Below are 13,158 nucleotides of genomic sequence, written 5' to 3'. Positions count from 1 at the left end.
GCAAGGGACTTACGTCTGAGCATACCCTGCCAACTTAGGGCCAACAAAGAAAAACCAAAGGGGATGATGGACGGAGCGTTGACAATACAAACACTCACCCCCAGTCAACTGATCTGGGTTTAATCCATCACCGTTCTTTAGCTCACTCCGCCACCCCAGTTCAGACATGGCCATATGCAAATCAGTCTGACCCCGTGCCTCATGGGAACAGTCCAGCCCGAACTGCCAAGCCATGTCTTCCCTGGACCGGAATCAAGCTTCCCAGGACCGGTTTCTGGCATTACAGCCGTCTTCAGCCGGGCTTGCTTGAATCCAGTGCCGAAGTGAGCAAGGGACTCACGTCTGAGCATACCCTGCCAACTTAGGGCGAACTAAGAAAAACCAAAGGGGATGATGGACGGAGCGTTGACAATACAAACACTCACCCCCAGTCAACTGATCTGGGTTTAATCCATCACCGTTCTTTAGCTCACTCCGTCACCCCAGTTCAGACATGGCCATATGCAAATCAGTCTGACCCCGTGCCTCATGGGAACAGTCCAGCCCGAACTGCCAAGCCATGTCTTCCCTGGACCGGAATCAAGCTTCCCAGGACCGGTTTCTGGCATTACAGCCGCCTTCAGCCGGGCTTGCTTGAATCCAGTGGCAAAGTGAGCAAGGGACTCACGTCTGATTCAGAGTGGCACACCGCTTAATTGTAATATGGGGAGCAAACAAAGTCAATTCGTATCCAGTAATAGGCGCACTTGTAAGGTGCTGGGTCTTCGTTTTGTTCAATAATGTGTCCACAGCGTGCGGTATCATCGGGTCAGTGTTCAGAACGAGTCCTGCCGACTGTCGAGTGGCTAGCTCGACCGCAGCAGCAGCCCTTAAACAGTTCGGAAGTGCTCTGGCGAGGTTATCCAGTACCGCCGAGAAATTAGCACAAGGTCTTTGCTTACCACCAAATCCTTGTGTTAACACAGAAAGCGAACAACCGTCCACCTCGTGTACATAAAGCACAAAAGGTTTTCTGACACTCATCAGTCCAAGGTAGAAGTTCATGCATATCTTTAGTGGTTAAATACAAGAGAGGTTTAGTCAGAAGAGAAAAATTAGGAATCCATTGGCGACAGTAAGAGGTTATACCAAGAAATGCATGAACATCACGCTGAGTACGAGGTACAGACATGCTACAGATGGTAGTCACACGTTCAGGGGTTATGCTCCTCCCCTCTTTCGACAGTAGATGACCATGATAAGTCACCTCCTGTCGACTATATTGGAATTTGTAAAGGAATACCTTATTGCCATTGGCTGCCAAGTGAGACAATAATTTAACAGTGTCTTCCTTACAACCTTCCTCAGTATCCGAAGCCACCAACAGATCGTCCACATACTGAAGGAGCACATTACCAGGGGGCAGGGTCAAATCATCCAAGACTGCTTTCAAAGCTTGGCTATAAATGCTAGGACTCTCAGTGTACCCCTGGGGAGCGCGGCAAAACCGGAAGCTGCGCCCAGATAAGGAGAAGCTGAAAATATGACAGCTATCAGGATGGATCGAAATGCTAAAGAAAGCATTCTTTAGATCGATAACTGAGAAATACTTGGCAGTGGGAGGAATCATAGTGAGAATAGTAGTGATGTCCGAAACCACGGGGTACTGCACCACTATTTTATTAATTTCTCGTAGATCAATTACAAAACGATAAGTATCAACATAGTTGGGATCGCTGTCAACAGGGGCCTTTTTCAAAATCGCCAGTATAGGACTAATACCTACATTGGCAGCCGTTTCTTCCACTACGCCCTTATCAATCAGGTCCTGGATAATAGCGAGCAGAGCCCTTTCACCAGCCGGTGAAATTTTGTACTGAGGTATACGCGGTAAACGAGCATTTGGTTTCAGTGTAATAGAAACAGGTGGAATCCTCAAGAGACCAACATCTGTATCCCCAATCACCCATAGCGGTCGATGGGATAGCAGCGAGCTCCAGAGGGAGGGGTTCGTTTTTAGCAAAGCATTGCAGGGTATGTTTACTAGGAGATTGTATGGTCAAGTACACACCATCAGGGGGACAATGAATCTTCACATGCAGATTCTTTAGCAAATCCAACCCCAGTATATTTTTTTCCCCAGTGAGATGTTAACAAGAACGGGGAGTCCACTGTGACGGACCTATGGTAATCGGGATAGGTTTAGAAATGGGGCTCACCACCGGGATTCCAGAAAATCCCACCGAAACATTATTCTGCCCCGACAGAGCAGCCCTTGGGACCAGCGAACGAGCAATAGAACTATTCATTGCACCAGTATCCACTAGAAAGTCTTCAGAAGTCCCCATTAATCGCCCCTTCACATAGGGCCCTCGCTGATCAACGGGTACTGACACCTGGCCCCCACTCTGTCCGTGGCTGTCCTATGTGTAAGTATACCCATCGGTACCATCAGTCACACAATCTTCATTGTAATACTGCCCTCCTCTCGGACTATCAAAGTAATTCTTCTCCGACTCACCGTGCGTTACTTCTTTTCTTCGCATATCACTTCGATCCACACAACCTCGACCTTTCCCTCTCCCTGTCACTGTCCCATTCTGCGCTAGCAACAATGGACACTGAGCTCGCCAATGCCCTTCCTGTTTACAGTAAGTGCATTGGTTTATTCCCAAAGCAACAGCTGGACCTCTGCCTCATCCACTACCCTTCCCCCTCGGGACAGACCCTCTACCGCCTCCGACACAGCCTCGGTCCCTGATTACTTGCTGTAACAATACTCGTGTCTTAAGATCCTTTGCCTTCTTTTCTGACTTATTCTTACTCTCATTTTCCCTATGCTCGTAATACTGAGCCATGCTCAGTATAACCGAAGGTGTGGAAGTGGTCCAAGTACACTCAGCAGCTTGTAGCTGCGCAGAGATCTCAGGTAACAGATTTGTCACAAAACACTGAACGAATAATCGTATACCACCTTCCACTGACAAATCCTGTCCACTAAAGTCAATAAACGCACATTCAATTCTGGTGAAGAAATCTGAAACGCTCTCGTCCTTCTTTTTTCTGTTTGCATGCTGTTGATTTGTCCCAATCTACCTTTTGGGGCGGAATTAAGGAATTCATGTAGGTAATAATCCGACCCGGTAAAGCCAGAATTTCAGGTTTAGGTTTATCACCGGGCTTCCGATCCTTGTCCCATTCTTTAATCTGCTCCCAAGTCCCTCCCAACTCCGTGGCATGAGCCTGATCATGCACCTGATGCCACACATCAACAGGGACTAGCAAACCAAAAAATAACTCTATGTCAGCCAGGGTCATAACAGCTGAAGAGGCAGCCTCGGTGAGCTCTTTATAGTAAGCAGAAGGATTTTTACAGGGGTCTGGAAGTTGCGACTTCAGGGAAAGGATCTCACTCCTTTTCCAGGGGGTATAGACCCATTGCTCCTGAAGTCGTGCCACCACACGTGCTCTAGTTACTTGATCTTGATCGTTTCTTACTTCTGGTATTTCGGGGTGGTAAATAGGATGGACTTCCCGCATAGGATGCTGAGAGTCCCAATTTGGACATTTCAAGAATAGCCGCTCTCGATATTTCAATAAAATCCCGACATTCCTGTACACATCTTCCAATCCTAACTCAAATTTATGGGTCCGATCCAGAATATCATACAACACTTGAGGGGCTCTCCCGTTTGGGAAACACTGTTCCCATAGGGAAATAAGAAGGGTGGCCATATGCTCCAGGGCATGCTGCTGCATAACAGGCTCATAGTCTCTAAGGGTACTCCATATATCAGGTATAGTGTAAATAGTGTTCCGTATCCATTGAAATGCCTGATTCGCAATCATCTGTTTCTCATCTAGCCCTACTGCTGATCGAGTATATAACCGTCGTACGCCAAGATTTCCCAGAACATGAGAGGGAGTTGGGTCAGCTAGGGTTGGGGTCGTGCTCGAAGACTGAGAAACCCAAGCTGGAGTCGGGGGAGACAAAACAACGGTGGACATGGTGGGAGAGGACAACGCATCAGGTATTAGAGTAACTGTTCCAAATGTTGAGGTGGACAGAACATGAGAAGTTCCCAAAGGGGTGGGAGAAATAGATACAACGGGCGCCGCAGTGGCTGGGGCCGTGGCTGTAGTAAAAGGGACCGCTGGATATATACATTGGGGAGCATAGGGGGAGGTAGACGCACATCTAATAAATCCTCTAACACATCTTCGGGCTCAGTCCTAGTTACATACCTTTTATCCACCTGTAACCTGAATTGCCTATTTGCACAATCAATATTTTTCTCAGTCTGGTCTTTATCATAAGCTATAGCTTTCTGTGTAATGGTCTGACCTCCTTTCATCTTACATAACTTCTCCTCCCTAATGCGTCTACGCTTTGCTTCCTTTTGCCACATATTTAAAGAATCAAACATTGCCTGCTGACTACGCTTTGAAAACATTCGATCCTGCAAATAATGCATCTTTTTCTCATCAAAAGACCCAGTTAAAGGCCATTGCAGTTCCACATTGTCTTTAGTATATTTGTGCCACAGCGCATTAAACAAAATGGGTGCAATACCATGTTTAACATACATATCATAGCTCGGGCTACCCTCTGGCGGGGCAGGCTGGCTTTCATCCAATCGCGTGCCTTTTCGGCGGCAACAACATTCAAAACATAATTCACTAAACACGGCATCTTTGTTCACTGACAACTCAATCTCATTCAGAAAAACGATCTTTCAAACATGGCCATGTTCATACATTCTCAACATTCCATTCATCATTCAAAATCAAAAATACAGACAAGACAATACATACATAAGTATTTTCAAAAAGAAATTTTTCAAAACGACCTGTCTTTTCTAAAACAGAAGAACGGAGCCAGTCGACTACCGTTCATGGAGAACTAATCAATTCAGACTTCCAGACCAACAGATACCAAAATCAGGCAGTCCAAAGACTACCAAGAGACCGTCGGACAGGGGTTAACCATAGACCGACCTACAGACCATCCCGCGATCTTCCTGGTTCACCCTCAGGACTATTCTGACTAAGCCCGCTGCCTTAGCGTCGCTTCAGATGTGTCCCAAAGGCTACCCAGGTACAACCACGGGCTTTTCCGAGAGCAGTCCGGCTGGATGCGCACCACACGTGCCACACCAAGGCATCCGATCAATGTCTCTATTATTCACCAAACAAGTCCGTGGAGCATCTGCCCGTGCAGCCACGATGCTGCCCGTCAGACCCCCAAAGTTCTCTCTGGTACACCGACCACCCAATCCAATACAGTTAACTGCTTCAAAGCGCCGCTCAACAGCGCATTCCAAAAACACCATAATCAATACACTCACCTGGTGCACTCAGGTACAATTGCGTATTCTCTACTGCCAACTCTTGAAGACCAACACAGTCAAGTTCCTGGGTTACACCTGTAGGACTCCGGCAAAGGGTCACCAGCAGCTGGGGCTCCCTGATCGCGAGTGCGGAGTAAGTCAGGATCGCTGGTCAGTCCACCCCCTCGACCAGAGCTCCCCATTCTTTGTCCTTCTTTACCCGGTTACGGGAGGACGACCCCAAACGTGGAGTCCCACCAGAGTCGCCAACTGACGTACCAAAAAAATAACATAAGGAGCTATACCTACCAATCGCCCCGATACTAATTACCAAATAACCAGTCAGTTGGCAGTGAAGAAAGTTGAATCGTTTATTATACGAAGATACTCTATAGACCCCCACCGACAGAAGACAACCCGACTGACCTACAACGCCGCCGAACTCATCGCACTCAACACCGGCGGCATCCCTGGATGTCACCGAGCCACCCCGAAGCACACCCCCGGACCCTTCAGCTGCCACGCCTGCAAGTTCACCTGCATCCGGACCTACCCTGCACCAGCACCCGCCAAGCCGAACACCAGCAGCAACCACCTCAAGTGCATCCTGCTCAACACCCGCCCTGTCCACAGACACGCCATCGAACTCTGGAACCTCCTCGACACCACAGCCCCTGACGTCGCCTTCCTCACGGAGACCTGGATGAACACCTCCTCAGCGCCCGACATCGCCATCGCCATCCCAGAGGGCTACAAGATCACCCGGAGGGACCGCACCGCCAACCAGATGGGAGGAGGTATCGCCATCATCCACAGGGACACCATCCGCATCACGACCAACACCGACGACACCCTAACCACCGCCGAACACCTGCACTTCCGGATCCACACCGACCCGAAGACCACCCTCAGAGGCACCCTGATTTACCGACCCCCGGGACCACGCACACAATTCAGCGAGGACATCGCCGACTTCATCAGCCCGCTTGCCCTCCCCTCCGCTGACTACATCCTCCTGGGGGACCTCAACTTCCACCTGGAGAACAACAGCGACCGAAACACCATCACCCTGCTCGACAACCTCGACAACCTCGGACTCAAGCAGCTGGTGTCCACCCCCACCCACCTCGCCGGACACACACTCGACGCCGTCTTCTCATCCAGCAAAGACATCGCCTTCAGCCACGCCACAGGACTCCACTGGACGGACCACAGCTGTGTCCACTTCACCTTCAAAAGAACGACGATCCACCACCACCAGCAACAGGTTGCCCGAAGAAGCTGGAACAAGATCACAGCCAGCACCCTCCTGCCGGCTCAGCGAACCCCAGCCAGGCCGCCGACAACCTCACGAAGTGGATCAGCAACTGCGCGGACGAACTCGCCCCTCTGAGGACCCCGCCCAGCAGACCCGGCAGCAGAAAAGCCCCATGGTTCACCGACGAACTCAAGAGCTCCAAGAAGAACTGCCGAGCCCTCGAGAAAGTCTGGAGAAGGGAACCAACACTGGACAACATGACCACCCTCAAGCTTGCCACCCGGAAGCACCACCAACTGATCCGCGCCACCAAGAAAACTGCATACAAGGACTGGCTGGACAACAACGCACACAACTGCAAGGAACTCTTCAACATCGTGAAAGAGCTCTCCAACCCCAACGCCGGAAACAACGACATCACCCCATCGCAAGACCTCTGCAACTCCCTCGCCTCCTACTTCCACAACAAGATCGCAGACATACACAACAGCTTCAGCATCCAACCAACGCACGCCACGACCGCAGCAACGCCACCCACCACCACCCTCCGCGCCTGGACTCCGATCAGCACCGAAGATACCGTCCGCACAATGAACTCCGTCCACTCCGGATCTCCAACCGACCCCTGCCCTCACCACGTCTTCAACAAGGCCGACGCTGTCATCGCACCCCACCTGCGGGACATTATCAACACCTCCTTCGACACCGCCACCTTCCCTCAGAGCTGGAAGCACGCCGAACTCAGCGCTCTACTCAAGAAACCTACAGCGGACCCCACCGAACTCAAGAATTACCGTCCCATCTCGCTCCTCCCGTTCCCGGCCAAAGTCATCGAGAAGACCGTCAAAAAACAGCTGGCCGCCTTCCTCGAGACGAATGGATCCCTCGACCCCTCACAGTCTGGCTTCCGAGCCAACCACAGCACCGAGACCGCCCTCATCGCTGCCACCGATGACATCCGAGCCCTGATGGACAACGGAGAAACAGCGGCCTTCATCATACTGGACCTCTCCGCGGCATTCGACACTGTCTGCCACCGCACCCTAGTGCAGCGCCTCGGCAACGTCGGAATCCAGGAGAAGGCACTGGAATGGATCACCTCCTTCCTCGACGGAAGAACACAGAGAGTCCGCCTACCACCGTACAAGTCAGAGGCCACCGAAGTCATCTGCGGCGTCCCTCAAGGATCCTCGCTGAGTCCCACCCTCTTCAACGTCTACATGAGCCCCCTCGCGGCCATCGCACGCCAACAAAACCTCAACATAATCTCCTACGCCGATGACACCCAGCTGATCCTCTCCCTGACCAACGACCCCGCCGCCGCCAGAGCCAACCTGCACGAAGGGACAAAAGATGTAGCCGAGTGGATGACGTCCAGCCGCCTGAAACTGAACTCAGACAAGACGGAGGTCCTCATCCTGGGCTCCTCGCCCTCCGCCTGGGACGACTCCTGGTAGCCCCCCGCCCTGGGCACCGCACCCAAACCGACGGACCACGCACGCAACCTGGGCTTCATCCTGACTCCTCCCTCTCCATGACCAGACAAGTCAACGCCGTCTCCTCGTCATGCTTCAACATCCTGCGCATGCTACGGAAGATCTTCTGGTGGATCCCCACCGAGACCAGGAAGACTGTCACCTAGGCCCTCGTCACCAGCCGACTGGACTACGGCAACGCCCTCTACGCCGGAACCACCGCCAAGCTCCGGAAGAGACTCCAGCGGATCCAGAACGCCTCAGCCAGACTCATCCTCGACATCCCACGAAACAGCCACATCTCCGGACACCTGAGAGACCTGCACTGGCTCCCCGTCAACAAAAGAATCACCTTCCGTCTCCTCACCCACGCACACAAAGCCCTACACGATCAAGGCCCGAGCTACCTCAACAACCGAATCAACTTCTACGCTCCCAAGCGCCACCTCCGATCAACCAGCCACGCCCTCGCCGCCGTCCCCCGCATCCGAAGAGCGACAACAGGAGGAAGGTCCTTCTCCTACCTGGCCGCCAAGACCTGGAACTCCCTCCCGACCGACCTGCGCCTGACCCAAGACCACCTCTCCTTCAGGAAGAAGCTCAAGACCTGGCTGTTCGAGCAGTAACGGCACCCCCCCCCCCTAGCGCCTTTAAACCCTACGGGTGAGTAGTGCGCTCTATAAATGTCTTTGATTGATTGATTGATTGATAGAGGAGCCTCTCCAATCCTCACCCATCAGGTGCGCGGAGACGACTGCTGGCTCATAGTCAATACAGCACATATATACTTTCAGTTCAACACATGAAGTCACCATAAATGGAAGAATACTACTTAGGTCTTGGACCCTGAGGAAAGACCATATATGGCACACATGATTAGTTCAAAGCTCTGCTTAGCTATTATTGGGGAAGGTCAGGAGGGGTGACTCACTTCGTCCCGGTGCCTGGGAGTGCAGGCATGGCGCATCAAGGAATGCGCTTATCGCACCCAAAGCCAGATGCAACCTTGAGTCCCAGGGAAGAGAAGAATAGTGTGCATTCAGCTGCTCTCAGTACCTGAACCAGACAGGGACCTAACGACTATTGGAGAGTAATCACGTGATCGCTGTTCGAGTCTAACAAAGGCAGGGCAAAGATGGCGTCTGTGTGGTTCTCGGCCTACTCAATGTGAACAGGACATACGAGTAGCGTATGCCCTTATCAACCTAAATAAAACAAATTTTGTTAGGCCTCATGCCTACTAAAACGTTAAGAATATATAGATACATCATGCTAACAAAGATACATATATAACTTATATTGCTACTATAGGGGAAATCGTTGTTTTATCCCTCAGCTCCTGCCAGCTCCGCCTATTACAGAAACAGCACAATTACAAACCATGAAGTCCCTACATGTGTGGCCATACGGACTATTCCAGGCCCCTAAAAGTGAAGGAATGGCTTGGAAGGCAGGTAATAGCTATTTTAAAGTATGTTGAATTAATAACAAACTGTTGTTGTGCTCATGTGTGTATTACACAAATAGTGCCACCATGTTGCAGACTGTTATAAGCGTTCATATTGACAATTAGGAGCTGTTGCGTGCACCGGAAACCAATAGCTCAAATTAAGCACTGACAGCCAAGATCCAAATAAGGCCCCACGTTTTGGTATATTTACTTATTCTTATTGGCAGTCATAATTACAAACATTTTAGAGCTAGCATGCAAAAACTTCTGCTCATTCACATATCTAAATCGTTTGTATTTCTATTTGTGCCCAATTTAATATTATGTTTTTGGTCACAGAGGGAGGGGGGGCAGCACTTTAATGGTTTGGGCGCGTTGCTTGAATGAAAGAGATATAGCAATTACACTTAAATTCCGTCTGTCTATGGACTCTTAGCGTCTCTAAGAAACATGGACTGCTTCTTGAAAATGGAGGAGACAATGTATGGGATTAGAGAATGAGAAAACCCAATAAATAATAAGCCGGGGGACGGGGATCAGGGCTTTATTGGATCACTTTCAAATAAGTACAACATAATTGGGGTTTGTTATAGTTTCTTTCAACAGGCAACACTAAAGGAGACTATACTATCAAAGAAATGGTATCTGTCAGCGGAAAGATGATGGGGGATATTAACAAGGATGTAACTCCGATTTATCCCCACTCTAACCCATCAAAAGTGGGGATAGATCTAACACTTCATTCACAAGCTGGAGCAAACTGCAGACATCACCTGTATTCCCGTGATAACTGCCCCAAAATGTTTCTCCACGGTGGACACCACCAACAAACTCTAATGAGATGCAAAGTAGATGTTCCCGTGCAAAAATACACAAGGTAACCACAACACCACTTTCACAACGAACTGCCAGATTTGCAAAGCTGCACAAAAACATGTGATAAGCTGCAATAGTACCAGGGATTTAACACCTGCCTTTTGCTGGTGCTAAGCAGGATGACTACCCACAACATGAAAGGGTGCCAAGCCAAAGGCCACACCTGAAGACCCACAGATGCCATGGAGACAATGATCATGCAGCTCCAATACCCATGAGGGCCTCAACATCCCCCTCCACCACCCCGCCCCCCCCCCCGGACATACACATATCGTGCATGACACAAGAGCCACAAGAAACGCATGATGACGCACATTGCCAGAATAAATACACACATGTTTGGCCAGAAGAACGAGAAATTGTCACACAGCACTGAAGTAACAACCAAAAACGTTATTGAAGCACAACACAAAACACCAATGCGGAAGACTCCTGTCGGGTCTGTCAGGGACAATCTCGACGTCACTGCCTGGAAAAGAAAGCACAAATTCAGGACGTGTGTCATGTGCACTCCAAAGGAGCAAGACACAGAGAAACAGAGAAGGAAAGTGAGCCAGAGAGAGAAAGAGAGGAGAGGAAAGGAAAGAAGAGAGAGAGAGAGAGACAGAGAGAGGAAAGGGGGAAAGAGTGAGAGAGAGAGAAGGAAAAGAAGGGAGGGAGAGGGAGAGAGAGAGAGAGAGAGAAGGGAGAGAGAAGGAAAGGAAGGGAGAGAGAGAGAGAGGGAAGGGAGAGAGAGTGAGAGAGAGAGAAGGAAAGAAAGGGAGAGAGATAGAGCGACACCGCTGCACCTGCAAACACAGGCCCCACTGTTCACCTGCTGCCACCGGTGTGTCAATCCGTAGGCACACCACATGCCCGTGCAAGCTCCAGGGCCCAGTCACGCCATAATGGCATGGTCCACATCATGCGGGCCCGACCCGAGGCCCAGCAGGTCCCACACATGATGCTGAGTCCTGAGTCATCAATGGCGGAGACCACATCAGTGCACATGTCATCATCCCAGGCAGCACCCCCGCTCAGCTATTGAGGGTTCCACCAACCCTGTGCAACACCAGTCATCGCCACGTGGTGGTAGGCCCATGACGGCTGCAAGGCTTCGGGTGCCACCAACCCTGTGCGCAGCAACTCATGGGCCCTTTATGATTGAGCACCGTGGAGCATCCATCATCCAGTCACCACCAGCAGAGGGGAATGTGATGTTGTCGGCCCCTTATATTTGCGGGGTCACATGGCCTGTGTTTCCTGTGCTGGATGGGTGTGGTGTGTGTGCAAACCTGCCCTCAGGGAGTGGCCGTGACATGCTGACAACTAGACCAGTGACCTGCACACCACCAGCGAGTACGCCTGTGACAGGTAGCTATGTGGCCCCCCTCAGAGCATAAGTGGAGTGGTCTAGCCTGGCATACGCCGGACCAGCACAGGGCTGGCAACAATGACTCGGGGGTATACATGGCCCGGTGGAAGCAGTTGAGACACCGCTCACCACAGTGACAAGCATGATAGATGCCTGGAGGAGGATAGGGAAAAAACTACAGCTAAAGTTCTTGTACTCCCCATATATGCCACTGGAATACCATCCCAAGATGGCACTGTTACAGGAAACTGGATTTAAAGTTATGTGTAGGCGCCTTGGGATTGCCACATGGGGGGATCTGTTCTTGAATGGGCAGATTCGCAGCAGGGAACAGATGTTCCAAGGATCACATCCCACACCACTAGACATTTTTTATTATGTTCGAATGACACAAGGACTTAAGGAGGTCTTGCCAGATTACCCAGAGGAGCCTGAGATCGTCATTCCACTGCATGGAATGTTGAGCTCGTCAGATGGGAGACACACAGTCTCTGGTATCTATGCGGGTATAAGAGCTCAAAGTCAGGGGGTCAATAGCACTGCTCGCAGACGATGGAGCGTGGACTAGGGACACGATATATCGGAGGAGCAATGGAGTTATTGTTGTGGTATAACTGCTAACATATCGACCAGCTGCCGGCTTAAGATAATCCACTTTAAGATTCTACAATGACTTTACTATACGCCAGCAATGAAACTCTGGTTTTACTTAGCGTCTGACGACAGATGTGCACGCTGTAAGGCAGAAGGAGCAGGGTTTATGCACTTGGTGTGGGAGTGCCCTGCGGTATGGGGCTTCTGGGCGCAGGTACACGAGGGGGCTACTGACCATGATAGACCACACATTTGACAGGGACCCACTCATCATGCTATTGGGGTATACCATGCAGATACCTAAGCAATCCAGGAAACTACTTGACATCGCTTTACTGCATGGAAAACAAAGGGTTGCCTGTCATTGGGGGAGGGGAAGAGCACCGAAATTTAAGGAATGGCCCTCAGATTTAACCTACTGCCAGGAGCAACACGCAGTTCATGCTGAGACACTGCCTACAGCGAGGAGGCCTAAAGATATCTGGGGGCCTCTTCAGACATACCATGTAGGCAGTTCAGAAGAACAGGACAGGGTAGAGGCAGATGGGGACGAAGATGCTGAGGTTCTGTAGAGAAGAATGTAACCCATAATTATGATGTTTATGATAAGGGACAGCACGAGGATGATGCTATACATTGATGCTCTGTAATTAACAGATGTAATATGTTATCTCCAAATTGGTGTATGATGGCAATGGTGGATGTAATGGATTGCTGCTTTGACCTGCTGGCACATTGTGTTTCGAAAAGTTATTTGGCATGGGGCTCATAGATGTGTTCTGTAGTGAAGTCTTGAACTGATGCAGACCTGCGGGGGGGAAAGGGCTATGCTAATGAGATTC

This window comes from Lissotriton helveticus, chromosome 4_1, assembly GCF_964261635.1.
Source record: "Lissotriton helveticus chromosome 4_1, aLisHel1.1, whole genome shotgun sequence".
Classification (NCBI taxonomy): domain Eukaryota; kingdom Metazoa; phylum Chordata; class Amphibia; order Caudata; family Salamandridae; genus Lissotriton; species Lissotriton helveticus.
Note: the sequence above shows the minus strand (reverse complement) of the source record.